The following is a 16,091-nucleotide window of genomic DNA, read 5'->3' on the forward strand; positions in this document are numbered from 1 at the left end:
ACTGCTGTGGAAGTGTTTAATCCAGATAATTTCGAACATCTCACCACCAATGAAGCAGGCGTTTATTTGGAAAATTAAGTCTTCCCTATTCTCGTACAACTGAGGTATCATCTGATGAACATTTAGAGATCCATAGCTCCTGTTACTATTTTTTCTTCAAGGAAGAAAGGATAATTTTACCTTCATGCGGATTGCTGCACAGAACACATTAACTTCAGCAAATCTCACAAACTTTACATAATTATTCAACTCCTGCGCTGATATACAAGAGAAATGGTATTTCCAGTTGCGGATGAGTGAAGCTGCTGCATGATAGTGTGGAGGCAGCACGGCGCAACCGGGTAAGTCAGGTGAGGATGACGCAGAGAGGAAGTGCACCGATATCTGAAAGTGCGAGAGAGGGGAAAGGTAATTTCGTATGGATCATTGGGTGTGTTCATTGTTGTTTTTAGCTGCATCAAATACTGGTTGGGAAGAAACATCGTAGCCACAGTAATTGGTACAGTGCGGTACGGAATAGCAATCATGAATACAATTTACGAACTTCATTGTGTAGATCCGTACTGATACTGTTAAAACTTAGAAACAATGTTTCAAATACGGACAGCAACAATGGACATTGATTCCATACGGGACATTATGGCAAGCTTGTATATTTCAAGTTAATTTCATTTTTTAACATAGAAGACAAAAGTTTTTGCAAGAAGTGAGGTCAATTTGTGTAAATAATGTATATAAATATCTTTTGCATTTCCCAAACAGTCTTTAAAAATACATTGGTTTCTTCCATTCTTTTTACATTTCTTCAGTTTCTGATTTGAGTTTTGTAATCTATCACATTATTTTATGGCTGATGAAGTCTCAGATAGAGACGAAACATGTCCCTAAATATTTTTAATATGTTTTTAATTAAATAGTTCACTTGTAAAAAAAAAAGATGTGTATTGATTGGGTGGAACAAAACCTAACATTGTTTCTAAGTTATAGCAGTCGTGATGTTTGCACAGAGTGGCTTGATATTTCAGTTTCCTTATCAGTACAATAATACCTATCATATTTGATTTGGGCAGTCATTATGGGACAAGAAAGGGTGAAAAATCATCCTAGCATAAAACAAAGAAAGTACATGTAGTTGAACTCATTTATAGTATTTAATTAGTCACAAAACAAGACCCAAACAAAAAAGCAATTAACAAATAATTACTACTCAAGCATATTCGTTGTAACAAATTTACATTATCAATGCTGATTATACAAAAATCAATGCCACTATCTGCTTGTGTTGTGTTGCATTGTGTTTGTCGCCGGGCTCAGTAGCACAGATGGTAGATGGCTTGTAGTCTGAGCTCAAGTTGGCGGATTTAATCCTAACTCAATCTGGTGCTATTTGAAGGTGCTGAAATATGCCAGCCTTGTGTCTATAGATTTACTGGCATGCAAAAGAACTCCTGAGGGATACAACTGCGGCACCTTGGTGCCTCCAAAAACTATAAAAGTAGTTGGTGGGATGTAAAACCAATATCATTATTATTACTGTGTTTGTCAGTTCATTAGATGTACAGAGAAACCACCCCTTTTTATTGACAGCATTCCAGCCTGGAATGGATGCTAGTTGTGGAGTGTCTTAGGTCATATGACCTATGAAATGCAGAGAAATCCTGCCTGATTTGGTTTTTCATTTCCTCACATGTTTTAAATAATGCTGTGTAGACCACAATCCTTTATTGTCCCCAAAAAGTAAAAATCTAGGCTAGTTAGATGAAGCAACCTAACTGGCCATGTAAATGTCCATTGTTCTGTTAGGAAGGAGACCTCTTGCTGCATGGCACACAGTTACAGTGCAATGGCAGGGTGTGTCATTCTGTTGCATCCACGTCACTCGCCCATTTCTTAAATCGATATCACGAAGCAGAATGGGTAGATTGTTCCAAAAGATGTCAGAGTACATTCTCCCATTCAGTCTGCCTTCAGAGAAATGAGGACCAACAGCACACTTTCCGATGACACCACCCTAGCAATTCACAGTACATCACTGTTGATTGTCTTCCTCATGCAACACATAATAGTTGACGGGGGCCCAATAGTGGTGGCATTTACGATTTGGCATGCCTATGCTGTAAGATGTTGACTCATCCACAAAGAAAATGCTTTTAAAAATTTAATGGGTTGGTTCAATCCCCATTTGCAAACGGCTAGCCTATTAGCCTTGTCCTCCTCCAGTAGGTTTTTGTGCACAGGCTCTTTCAAAAGCAATGCAACTCCTGTGTTCTGCTATGTGGATCTATGTCCACTATATCAAGTATAATGGCCCAATTTGGATTTTGCACAGGCTTGTTGTGCTGGCGTTTCATTAGAGGCAAATCGCTGGTCTCTCGAGCCAATTTTGGTACAGCCCAAAACGCGTATGCACAATGGTGCCTTCCTTTTCATTCTGGGTACCTATCTTTCAGCATATGCTCGAACTGCCTCCCTTCCGACCCCAATGCCTAAAACAAATAAAAAACTATGAAAATCTTAACAGAAAGATCCACAACAATAACAACAGCTAAACAATTCGCTACAATATGTCTGGCTACCGGATGATAACACTGGCAACTCTCACTCATAATCAGGAGCATGTCTGTCACTTCTGACGGCTTTTAGTATATGTTGTACCCTGAAGTGTGCTACAAGGGTACAATTGTATTTGGTACTGTGTTTAGGATGTGTAAGGCTCATCCTCAAATAGCTTTCATATCCTTTTGCACTCGTCACACAGGTATATGACTTGCCTAGAACGCTGTCTTGTGGTGCGTTGAGCTGTCTCTGTTATACAGCAGCCTCACACACCAACTACTGGAAATACTAACTATTTGGCAATAAATAAATAAATAAATAAATAAATAAATAAATAAATAAATAAATAAATAAATAAATAAATAAATAAATAAATAAATAAATAAAAATTAATTTTCATGGATAGTAAGACGTGAATATTTTAACCTGGAAGGAAAAGAAGCTATATATCCTTATTTTGAACATTCTCTTTTCCTTATTGGCACAATATTGTATTACTAGCCTGGAAATATTAAAAAAATCAATATCTCCTCTTCTTCTTCTTCTTCATTATATTGCACTTAGTTGGGGCTTATAAATGCTGGCCCTGTTTATAGCCTACAAATTCATATACAGTACATCTATTTTATTACAGTAGTGATGGTAGTAGCTGGCCCTGTAGTGTAGAGGTAGCATGCCTGCCTTTTGCCTGGAGGTTCCAGGTTTGATTTCCGGCCAGGTCAGGGACTTTTACCTGGATCTGAGGGCTGGGTCGGTCCAGTCAGCCTACGTGGTTAGAATTGAGGAGCTGTCTGAAGGGTGAGATAGCGGCCCCAGTCTAGAAAGCCAAGAATAATAGCCAGGAGAATTTGTCGTGCTGACCACACGACGCCTTGTAATCTGCAGGCCTTCGGGCTGAGCAGCAGTTGCTTGGTACGCCAAGGCCCTTCAGGCTGTAGTGTCATGGGGTTAGGTTAGTGATAGTTGTACTGTAGACTAGTAATTATGACTTGTGGTATTTATCTTGACAAAAAAATCTGTTCTCATTACAAAATATTACATTTGAAATCTTTTGTTCCAGGTTGAATGTTGGTTGTCAGTTTCTTCAGAAAAGCTGTAAGGGTTCCTCCGGCCAATAGAAGTTTAATTCAACATAATGAACTACTGAAGCTTTCAACTCCATGAAACTGACGTCTCGCTCAAATAAGAGAATATCAACGAGAAATACTTGTCAAATGGCTGAAACGTCTTCTATTACATAGAGAAATCTTCAAGCTAAAGCAAATATTACTGTAAGGTATTAGAACTCTGCATTTTGTCATTCATTTAGACTTAGCCTTAGAATTAATGTGACCTTCTTCTTCTCTTCCTGCTCCAACATTTTATATAAACTACAGTAAGTATAAAAATCAGAGGAAGAATTACCATTTCTTTCCTTACTCATGTCAGATTAGTCATTCCAACACAAGAGAGTACAAGAGCGTAAGTATAAGCTCACAGTATGAACTTTGTGGTAGAATAAAAGAAATTGACTTTATCTACCAGTTGAATATGAGGGTAAAAGTAGCAGAGGACAATGTTAAATGGATAAGGAACCATTCAGACCACTTACAGGCACTGAGTGAAATGAATATTCCCCTAATCATGAAGGAGCTGAAAAGTCTGTGGACAAGGAAACAACTTTTCCTAAATGCCCAAAAAGTCACATAAGTTTCTGAATTTTGAAGTGCCTAGTAAGGTGCAGATTGCTAATGTCTCAATCATCAATGTGAAGAATGATGCAGATCTCCCAGTAACATTACCTTTTGTTAACCTTTTCATTTTAAATTAACTTAAATTTATTATATCTGCTCTTATGGATTTCCCACACTCATGTCATGTTCTCTTCCTATGTTTCTTGTCCCATACAGTTCCTTTCAAATCTACAGGTGAAGTCCTGGGTATTTCAAAATATACACATCAAAAAAGTTATCCATCATTTGTGTATGCTGACATGATGCAAACCACCTTGTCCTTTGAACTGTTTAAACACGTGAACAAACCTCCGTATATCCCCATCTATTGCAAACATACCCATAATTACAGAAATAGCTCTATATTGTACAATATCAATAGCTCACAGAAATACCGTATTTTACAAATACCTAATATTATACTTAAATTCGGGTCCTTGTCCCAAGGTGGTGCAAGTCTTTTCAGGCATACCCCTGATGGAAATGAGCTGCATGTACCAGTTTAACCAAATACAGCCCCCATACCAATCTTCAACTTCTGGCAATATCTCGAATAAAATCCGAGCCCCCGAGGATGGCAGCTAGTAGCGCTAACCATTATACTGCAGAGGTAGGCTTGATCATACTACATAAATACAGAAACATAATGTAAATAATCATTCATTGGCAACTTTAAGTGATTCTGATGTTTTCTCCTCATGCACCATTTTTGATGGTGTAGGGGTACATGCAGTTTCAAAATCAGGAATTTCAATTGGTCCAACATCAAGCCTGTGCCTTTTTATTTGAGAAAGTTCTTCTAATTTCTTCCCCTTGTTATATTTCCTTTTCCCTGTGTTTGAGATGCAAGGTCGAGACCATTCACAGGATTAATCAGTTCATGAGGTGACATGTTTTGAATTAACTACATAAATAACAGTTGAAATATGCTTACGTTTCTCTGATGGAGGGCATTCATGGAAACTATTACTCACTTGCCTAGGTCCATTATCCTAAGCTAATGTGATATTGTGTTAGGAATAGGCCTAGATATTTTCCTAAAGACAGCATTGTTGAATGTATACATGAACATTAATCTCGTTACCACCACTACTAATACATAAATCATAATTTTGTAATGTTGCTTCTATCATGAAATAGTAGGGTATGTAGTGAACCAATGTTTCTCCCATCACATTAATAGTTACTGCTGTCGCTATTTTCCGAGAACTGTTATTTTTTTATAAATTTAATACATGACCACTCTTTACAAATTTGCAAGAATTTGGCCAATTGCTGTCATATAAAACACTCTGAAATCTCACCATTATTATTTAGTCAGTCATGGCAACACACAAAGAGAGAACAGCAGATATTTACGTGGTGACGCACAATAACTTACAATGTTTGCCACTCGCAGTGCAGCGGTTTATTTCTCCCATTAATGCGCAGAGCCTATCGTGATTGTACTACAAAACATTTCTCTCTCTCTCTCTCTCTCTCTCTCTGTTGTTGGTTCCCATCCCCTTTAAGATCTAATGCTTTCTTCAGAATTACAGTTTGGTAACTGAGCAGTAATGTGGGGTTGTTGTACATGTCATTCCTGTAAGATCAGAGCTAGTGTTACACAATTTCCCTGGAAACTAACCTGATCAATTCAGCTTCCAACTGTTTTACGATCTCCTGTAGACCATGGTATATTAACAGTTAACTGTTTGATTAAAACTCATTTTTTCAACACAAAAATGAACCCCTAGACAAGATTCTAAGCTTTATGTATTAGTTAACCTACAGATAATTTGTTTAACTTTACTTTTATTGTAATTATTCCATATTATTTACTCTACTGGAATATGTAAGCAAGACCTGTACCAATTACACGATTCTTTTTTTTTAGGGTGTGTCATCCATTTCACCTGAGCCCGAACAAGAAGTATTTACACAATGGCACCAATTACCCCTTCAACAAGTAAGGATTGCGCTAATATGACGTCCACTTTAGGCACAATCTTAACTGAAATATACAGCTCAAATTCTGCTGAAGAAGCTTTGTACAACTCAAACTCTACTGAAGAGAATATATACAGCTCAAATGCTCCTCAAGAAGCAAGGGCAGGAAATGTCAGCAGTAGCAATGAACATGGTTATACTCATACTTCAACGATGACAAGACTTGATGAGTTTCAGATAATTAAGGCTGTCGTTCTTGCATCAGTTACATTAATTATCCTACTTTCTATTTGTAAGATGGTGTTACAGCTGGTTGTTCGATATACTGTGAAACAAGACAAGTGTTGAAATATCACTGTGAATGAGGACACTCCTGTGATTAATAGCATTTTTTCAATGTTCAAAAGACTGAAATTAAGTTTATATCTTATGCAGGTAAAATGCTCACTATTAGTGTAACTGACAGGCTTACAATAAAATAAGAATCACATTAAATATATAATAGGATAAACTCAGTGACAGGGCAGTATGGGAAGAAACAAGGACAATTTCCACTTCTTCGTCTACAACCACCTCTACACTGATGGACCCTCTCTTAATCAATTCCCACATCTAAGCGTATTTCTCGTCTCCATAAGACCCATCTGTGTCGGTGCGACGTAAAGCCCCTAGCAAAAAAAAAAAAAAAAAGCGTATTTCATCTCAGTCACCTACAAGCTTATTCCTGCTTCCCAGGAGGGTGGGCATCGACATTCGTAGAGGAGCCATTCTGAAAGATTTTCATTCTTTATGTGATAAGTGTGCAATAAAAGGAAAGCTAGATAAATAAAGAAAAAGAGACAAAAATAAATGTAATACTTCTTTCTCTTTATCCTACACCTACCACATCAAGATTGAAGATCTGTTATAAAGGTCCCTCAGTGAGTATCGACGCTTGCGCTCCTGATGAATCTGACAAGCAGAAATGAGCTTGATATAGATGTTGATTCCCATCGGGAACCTGAAATATTTGTCCCGAATAAGTAAATTTATAATACCAATATAAATGGTCCATTATTGGACATGATAAATTTTCCAGCTAACTCATTCCTGGTTGCCAACATTTTGCCCCAGTGTGCTAAGTTGGGCTCTTCAGTTGATAAATAGCACACCCACCAAGACACTTGGCTAGTGCATACCATGGAGGCCACTGCGTAGGCTACTTCGAGCCAACGGCAGTGCAAATGCATTTTGAGAGACTATGTCTCATTACCAAAAATTGATGCCTGCCTGGCAATCAGATGATATAGATGTTGATTCCCATGGGGAACCTGAAATATTTATCCCGAATGGGTAAATTTATAATACCAATATAAATGATCTGTTATATTGGTAATGAGACAAAGTCTCTCAAAATGTATTGACACTGCCGGTGGCTCCAAGTAGCCTATGCAGTGGCCTCTACGGTATGCTCTAGCCATGTGTCTTGGTGGGTGTGCTATTTACCAACTGAACAGCCCAACTTAGCACACTGGGGCAAAATGCTGGCAACCAGGAATGAGTTAGCTGGAAAATTTATAATGTCCAATAACAGGCCACTTATATTGGTATTAGAATTGAGCTTGTCGAGGCCCAAGTAGAAACGGATGTAGAGAAATTGGGACCAATGGAAAGAGATACGATCTATGAGAAAATAGCAGTTTGTGAAGAAACGGAGACTGACCTTGTTCTTCTGCGTTTTCATGTTTGTCCTTGTCTCTTCTTTCTGTTGCTTTCTCTTCCATCTATGACCTATCATTATGTTTATCCCGTCATACGCTTCTATTCATGTCTCTTTCTGTCTCTGTATAAGACTTGATTCATCACTTGTTTGTTCCTCTCCATTACTGTACTTAAGAATCATTTTGTTGAACCCAACTGTACAAAAATTATAAGTGGTACTCACTTAAGAAATAGAATATTTAAAAGATTTGTGAAGAATAATGAATTTGAAAATGAATGATACCAACTACACCACTTAATGCAACACCATTAACATTCAAATGTTCCATGAAATATTTTCTTATGAACTGGTTAATTTAGACCTGAGGCCACAGAAGATATTAGTGAAAAATGTTAGTGTTGACCAAAAATGTCTGGTTGCCTTATAAAGGTAATTTTTCACTTTATAGTGATTTTTCTATGATGTCTAATAACCGTGTATCAAATTTTCCTACTGTTTGAAACAACTGTAGTCCTGGCCCTGCTCTACTTTTTGGCTATTTTTAGTCTGAGAGTTAGATATTATAATGTGTAGAACACTCCTCAAAAGTGTGTTTTAGTTTTATATTCTAATATATCATGTACTTTTCTTGATATTGCTTATAAAGACAAGTGAACTGATCAAAAATAGATTATTATTGAGTGTCCTTTCTCATTTCCTAACCCGTAAAATACAGTGATACATGTGGATTTTAGAATAACACATTCCATATACCACATAGGATACATGGCAGATGTAACTCACCATCTTTGGATTAAAGTAGTAGTAGTCACCTTCCCAACACTTGATCCAGCACTATATAAATGGTACAATATGAAAATGATATCCCAGCCTCTAAGAGGGAATCCAGGCCCAAAGAGTAAGCGGTAAATTATTTATTATTATTATTGTATGGCCAGGTTACTTCACTGCGGTAATAGAGTAGACCGTGCAGTCAGCATCTCAATGCCAAGTGTCAAGCAGCCATAAATAACTTGACTCCCTAAAGGCGTCAACAGCTTTGGGCGGATGAGTCACTTTAGATGGGATGATGGTCCCCAGGGTGGAGGAAATGCCACTTGAATCCATGAAGCAGCATCTGTCTCAGTGTTAGGGGTGGCTGCAGCAGTACCTATAGGAGACTGTCTGAGGCAGATGATTGCCTGGGCAACAACAGCAAAGACCTATACATATGAGAAGGTAATGGTAAATTACCCAACAGAGGAAAGGACCAACGACCTAGGGAGACAACCTGAGTGAAATACAGGATAGGTAAAGCTCTGTAAGCTGTAGGGAAATCTGTTTGCCTAGGAGAAGAGAACACTAAAGTCAAACCTCTGCTCCATGACTACCCATCATGGTTCAAAATCTTTAAGAGCCTAGTTCCCTGCATTAGCTTCTCAACACTTGATTCAGCACTATGGAAAATGTACAAAATGAAAGTGATAACCCAGCCTGTAATCTCTATGAGAGAATCCAGACCTGCACAGTGAGTAATAAAAGTTTTGCATTGGAATCTGGGTGCACTATATCAAGTGCGAACATCAAGGACCAGTCGAAGGGTTCCTGATCTTGAAGAATCAGGCCCAAACAGAGCTTTTATTAGGAACTCTCAATGTCTGGACACTTACTAGAGCTGGCAAACAGGTTGAGCTCACAAAAGCTCTGGACAAACACACTGTCAACAATGCTTGTAGCTCAAAAACATGCATCCTACCAGAAGATATCCCAACAACATATGGATACTGGATGTTTAAATCCAAGGCTAACATTACATCTGCTAATTTAGTTTTTCTAGAAATAGCCTTCTTAATTCATACATCGCTTGTGGATTCTCTAGTGGACTTTAAAACAATTTCCTTTCATCTGTCAACTTTCATTTTTAAGTGCACTGACAGGGCTTGTATCCTAATCAGTGGTCATGCTCCTAACAATAAAGATAACTCCAGCAATCCTGAGAATTGAGACCTTCTGGACTCATCTCGATAATGTCCTGTCTGAAATTAAGACTCCAATCATTCTTTTAGGTGACTAAAACATCAAGTTGAGTAAGGAGTGAAAGTTTAGATACACTATAGGTGAACATCCAGTTTAAGGCTGAAAGAAACGCAATGGATAATGCTTCATCAACACTTGCAAGCAGATGAATCTGAAAATTATGATGACTCACTTCAAAAAGAATCCTCATATATATATATGTTGCCATCTCCCACCGCAATTTCTACGAGATGTGGAATGTGGAATTGCTTTGAGGTACCAATATTGATTCAGAGCATTATCTAACAAATGTTAGAATGCAGTTTGTACCAAAGTCTAATCACAGATCACAAATGCAGAAGATCCACAGATTTCAGATCAACAAACCCATGATAAACCAAAAAGTCATTCATTATTACCAGAATGAGTTTGAGTCTCTAGAATCACACAAGTGGAAAGATATTTCCAAGAAGGTTTAGGATCCTGCTACTCTAACGTTCAGTATGGTGAGGAGAAAGAAACAACCATGGTGGATTGAACAGTGCAATGAAGCTCTCAAAAACCAGTCCCAAGCTTACATCACTGGAATGAAACAGGAAAAATTTAAGAATTAAATATCAAGCTGGCTTCTGTAAGACCCACTACTGCAGTGAGTAGATCTTTTCACTAAAGGGTATCATCAAAATCAGATCTCTCACATCAAACCACTTGTATTGACTTTTGTTGATTTCAAGAAGGCCTATTACTCGAGCAGTCAGTTTACGCTGGATGAGAAATTCTTGTTTCTTTTTCTCACTAAATTGATCATTGGAGTAACAGCATCTTGAACTTTCTTGGAAATGTCTTCCCACTTGTGTAAAGTAAGATATGCTTATGAAAAGGCTCAGTTTAAGACCATTGAAGACACCTTCAGGAGGAACAACACTCATGATTTTTATTATACTTTCAAATCTGAACTTAATGGCTTCCATGTCCCTTCAAGATGTTTCCAGGATGAGAATGGTAATTTTATTCCGAATAATTGTGACAACCATGAATGCTCAGTACAATATTTTGAGTCCTTACTGTACTGCCCTCCTCCAGCATCAAAGGTTACAATTTCTAATCCAAATCTTCATATTATCTGGTCCTCTTCTTCCTCATCATAAAGAAATCATCCAAATAATTGCAGCTCTCCCCAACAATAAGACATCAGGCAAGGATTCCATACCAAGCTCGATAGCTGCAGTCGCTTAATTGCAGCCAGTATCAAGTATTCGAGAGATAGTGGGTTCGAACCTGACCATCAGCTGCCCTGAAGATGGTTTTTTCATGGTTTCCTCATTTTCACACTAGGCAGATGCTGGGGTTGTACCTTAATTAAAGCCACGTCCACTTCCTTCCCACTCCTAGTCCTTTCCTGTCCCATCATCACTGTAAGACCTGTCTGTGTCGGTGCGATGTAAAGCAACTTATAACAAAACAAAAATAATATTGTATAGCTGCCGAACTTATGAAAATGTCTGGTCCCAAATTTGTTGCCAAAATGGACGAATTCTTTCTTGATATATGGGAATCAGAAAGTATTCCTAAGGAGTGGCAATCAGCTCTTATACACCTTTCCCATAAAAAAAAGGTGGAAATTTTCTCACTGAACTGGAGTGTTTATCGTCTCCTTACTCACAAGTCTACTCTTTTGTCGGAAATCACCAAGGATGAATTGTGCTGCTTTCTTTCGGATTATTTCCAGTTCTCATATCAAGAAATGTTGTATGGGTGCCATACACTGGAACCATATTCTAATAGCGGTCTTACCAGGGACTTAGACGCCCTCTCCATTACATCCTTAGGTACTACGACCCTACCTGGAATGATATTAGTACACGAATAAGCTTAAGTGGAGCTTGTAAAAGAAGGAAAGATCATAACATGACAATAAAATTGGAATTCAAGACAACAAATTTGGGCAATAATCATTTATACGATGAGGAATAAGGGAATGGAATAATTTATTGAGGGAAATTTATATATATATAAAATAAAATGTCCTGACTGACTGACTGACTGACTGACTCATCATCGCCGAGCCAAAACTACTGGACATAAAGAAATTAAATTTTGGGGATACATTTATACTACAATGTAGGTGCTCACTAAGGGAGGATTTTTTGATATTCCATCGCCAAGGAAATGAAAAGGGGGGTGAACTTTTTAAATGAGTGATGAAAATGAGAGACAAAAAAAGGTGAAAATGGGTTCAATACCTTTTATGAGGATCCTTCTATCTCAAAAACTTAACAGTTTAAAGACGAAAAAATTGGTATATATGGAATCTCCTTTAAAAATAAGCAAACAGGCAGTTTTTGTTTTCAGAAAATCTTCTTAAGAGGATTGAAAAAAGGTGAAAAACTGGTTGAATACCTTTTATGAGGTTACTTATATCTCAAAAACTGAAGATATTACTGTCATGAAAATTGGTATTTGGAATCTGCTTTAAAAATAAAGAAACATGTATTTTTTGTTTTTGGAAAATCTACAGGAGTGGAGGTGAACAGGAGTGACAAAGGGTGTGAATTTTAAAAATGAGTATTTCTACAGTATATCTAAAAATGTAACATGTTACAGCTATGAAAACTGGTACCAGGAATCTTCTGTAAAAGTAAAGGAACAAGCATAATTTGTTTTCTGAAAATTCACTTAAGGGGAAGTGTTAAGTGGGGTGAATTTTAAAATTAGCATATCAACAGTATATTTCAAAACAACATATTACAGATGTGAAAATTGGTATCTTTAATCCCTTTTAAAAATAAAATAACACATACTTTTTGGTTTCCAGAAAAAACACTTAAGAGGGGGCAGGGGCTGAAAAGAAGTGAAGAAAGTGTTGAATTCCATTTATGAAGATAATTTTATATCAAATACTGAAAATGTTACAGATGTGAAAATTTGTATTTGGAATCTCCAGTAAAAGTAAAGAAACACACATAATTTGTTTTCTGAAAATCTGCATAAGGAGAAGTGTTAAAGGGGGTAAATTTTAAAATGAGCATATCTACAATATATCTCAAAAACATAACATATTGCAGATGTATAAATTGATATTTTTAATCTCTTTCAAAAATAGAGTAACACGTATTTTGTTTATGGAAAACACATAAGGGGGTTTTGTAAAAAGGGCCGATAAAGGGGTTGAATTATTTGTATGAGAATACTTATATCTCAAAAACTGAAGATGTTACAGACATGAAAATTTGTATTTGATATCTCCTTTAAAAATAAAGAAACATGTATTTTCTTGTGTCCGGAAAATTTTATTAAGAGGGAGGGGGTAAATGAATTGAAAAATGAGTTGAATTTTTTGTATGACGATACTTATATGTCAAAAATGCTTTTTTTTTTTTTTTTTTTTTTTTTTTTTTTTGCTAGAGGCTTTACGTCGCGCCGACACAGATAGGTCTTATGGCGACGATCTCAAAAATGAAGGATGTTTTGGACGTGAAAGTTGGTATTTGGAATCTCTTTTAAAAATAAAGAAACACATATTTAGGGAGGGTTGTGAATTTATTTAAGGGGGTGTAAAAGGAGTTGAATTCTTTCTATGAGGATACAAATGAGAAGCAGACTTAAAACAATATACCCCAAAGGGTGTTTTGACTGGGGGTAAGAATAACAGAACGTTTAAAAATAAAGTAACCCCTCAAAAAGTTAAATGTGGGTTAAGATCTGAAAAAAAAAAAAAGAAAAATCATTCCTTCCTCCAAAATGGTTTAACGTACGAAGACTAAATTCCAAATAGATGTATGTGTTTTAAATCCTAGGTGTGAAATAGGAAATATTTTAAAACGTCCCACCCCTAAAGTGTTAAATGAGGGTAGCTCCATAAAATTAATTATTCATCCCTCCAAAACTGATTGACAAAGTTGTAATTTTATGAGAAGGATCTCCTTTTAGTCCTAGGTGTAAAATATTTCTCCCTGAAGGGGTTTAGATGGTGGTTGACTCTGAAAAACACAATATCCATTCTTCCAAAACTGTTTCAGACATGAGCTTATTTTTTTAATGAAGGGTGGTCCTCTATATCTTAGATGTTAATACACTGACTGACAGAGCAAATGCAACACCAAGGAGGAGTGGTTCGAAAGGGATGAAAGTTAGGGAAAAAACAGAGTCGGCACGGAAGAATAATTGATGTTTATTTCAAACCGATATGCAGGTTACACAATGCGCACGGCATCGACTCAGTAGGATGTAGGACCACCGCGAGCGGCGATGCACGCAGAAACACGTCGAGGTACAGAGTCAATAAGAGTGCGGATGGTGTGCTGAGGGATGGTTCTCCATTCTCTGTCAACCATTTGCCACAGTTGGTCGTCCGTACGAGGCTGGGGCAGAGTTTGCAAACGGCGTCCAATGAGATCCCACACGTGTTCAATTGGTGAGAGATCCGGAGAGTACGCTGGCCACGGAAGCACCTGTACACCTCGTAGAGCCTGTTGGGAGATGCGAGCAGTGTGTGGGCGGGCATTATCCTGCTGAAACAGAGCACTGGGCAGCCCCTGAAGGTACGGGAGTGCCACCGGCCGCAGCACATGCTGCACGTAGCGGTGGGCATTTAACGTGCCTTGAATACGCACTAGAGGTGACGTGGAATCGTACGCAATAGCGCCCCAAACCATGATGCCACGTTGTCTAGCGGTAGGGCGCTCCACAGTTACTGCCGGATTTGACCTTTCTCCACGCCGACGCCACACTCGTCTGCGGTGACTATCACTGACAGAACAGAAGCGTGACTCATCGGAGAACACGACGTTCCGCCATTCCCTCATCCAAGTTGCTCTAGCCCGGCACCATGCCAGGCGTGCACGTCTATGCTGTGGAGTCAATAGTAGTCTTCTGAGCGGACGCCGGGAGTGCAGGCCTCCTTCAACCAATCGACGGGAAATTGTTCTGGTCGATATTGGAACAGCCAGGGTGTCTTGCACATGCTGAAGAATGGCGGTTGACGTGGCGTGCGGGGCTGCCACCGCTTGGCGGCGGATGCGCCGATCCTCGCGTGCTGACGTCACTCGGGCTGCGCCTGGACCCCTCGCACGTGCCACATTTCCCTGCGCCAACCATCTTCGCCACAGGCGCTGCACCGTGGACACATCCCTATGGGTATCGGCTGCGATTTGACGAAGCGACCAACCTGCCCTTCTTAGCCCGATCTCCATACCCCTCGTAAAGTCGTCTGTCTGCTGGAAATGCCTCCGCTGACGGCGGCCTGGCATTCTTAGCTATACACGTGTCCTGTGGCACACGACAACACGTTCTACAATGACTGTCGGCTGAGAAATCACGGTACGAAGTGGGCCATTCGCCAACGCCGTGTCCCATTTATCGTTCGCTACGTGCGCAGCACAGCGGCGCATTTCACATCATGAGCATACCTCAGTGACGTCAGTCTACCCTGCAATTGGCATAAAGTTCTGACCACTCCTTCTTGGTGTTGCATTTGCTCTGTCAGTCAGTGTAAATATTTTAAAACATCCACCCCTTAAAGAAGGATTCATTCCTCCATTACTGTTCGACATACAAAATCAAAATTTCACAGGCTGGTTGCTTTTACATCTTAGATGTTAAATAAGATAGAGTTTAAACCATTCAAATTCTTCCGTATGGTGTTCAAATAAGTATTATATTAGAAAATAAATTATCATTCCCCCAAAACTATTTGACGTACAAACTAATGGTGTATTTTACAAGCTCTGCTGACAGTGGACTCTCCAAGATGTAAAACTTTCGATAATAACTTTCAGTTTAAAACCGTAGCGAAGCATGGGTATCTTGCTAGTTTTTAATACATTTCCAAGTTCTTTGAAAACATTTAAGAAAAGGCTAGGTAAACAATTGATAGGGAATATTTCACCTGGGTGACAGCCCTAAATGCAGATCATTGATTGATTAATTGATTGATTGATTGATTGATTGCTTGCTTGCTTGATTGATTGATTGATTGATTGATTGATTGATTGATTGATTGATTGATTGATTGATTGATTGATTGATTGATTGATCAATCGATTTGCGATTTTACAGAATGCCATAATGCTCCTTTTGAATAGCCTATAAGTAGAAATTGCTGCATACTGTCAATAACTGATACTGATTGATTATGCTAATTAATGCTTTTTATTGTCTTTACATATGGCTGAAGTACACAAAAGGGAAGCCTTTTG

At 38.3% G+C, this 16,091-nt stretch overlaps 1 protein-coding gene and 1 long non-coding RNA gene across 2 annotated transcripts in view; one reads left to right on the plus strand and one right to left on the minus strand.

Moving 5' to 3' along the window:
* Positions 1-8,554, plus strand: part of LOC136864427 (uncharacterized) — a 142,902-nt gene extending 134,348 nt beyond the window's left edge. The window contains exons 2-3 of the long non-coding RNA XR_010859305.2: positions 3,617-3,832; positions 6,145-8,554. This is a non-coding gene — a long non-coding RNA (uncharacterized lncRNA). The remainder of the gene's footprint in view (positions 1-3,616; positions 3,833-6,144) is intronic.
* LOC136864425 (ileal sodium/bile acid cotransporter) overlaps positions 1-16,091 on the minus strand; it is a 138,071-nt gene that overhangs the window by 4,330 nt on the left and 117,650 nt on the right. The gene's annotated exons all lie outside the window — the stretch shown is intronic.

Source organism: Anabrus simplex, chromosome 2 (genome assembly GCF_040414725.1).
Source record: "Anabrus simplex isolate iqAnaSimp1 chromosome 2, ASM4041472v1, whole genome shotgun sequence".
Lineage (NCBI taxonomy): Eukaryota > Metazoa > Arthropoda > Insecta > Orthoptera > Tettigoniidae > Anabrus > Anabrus simplex.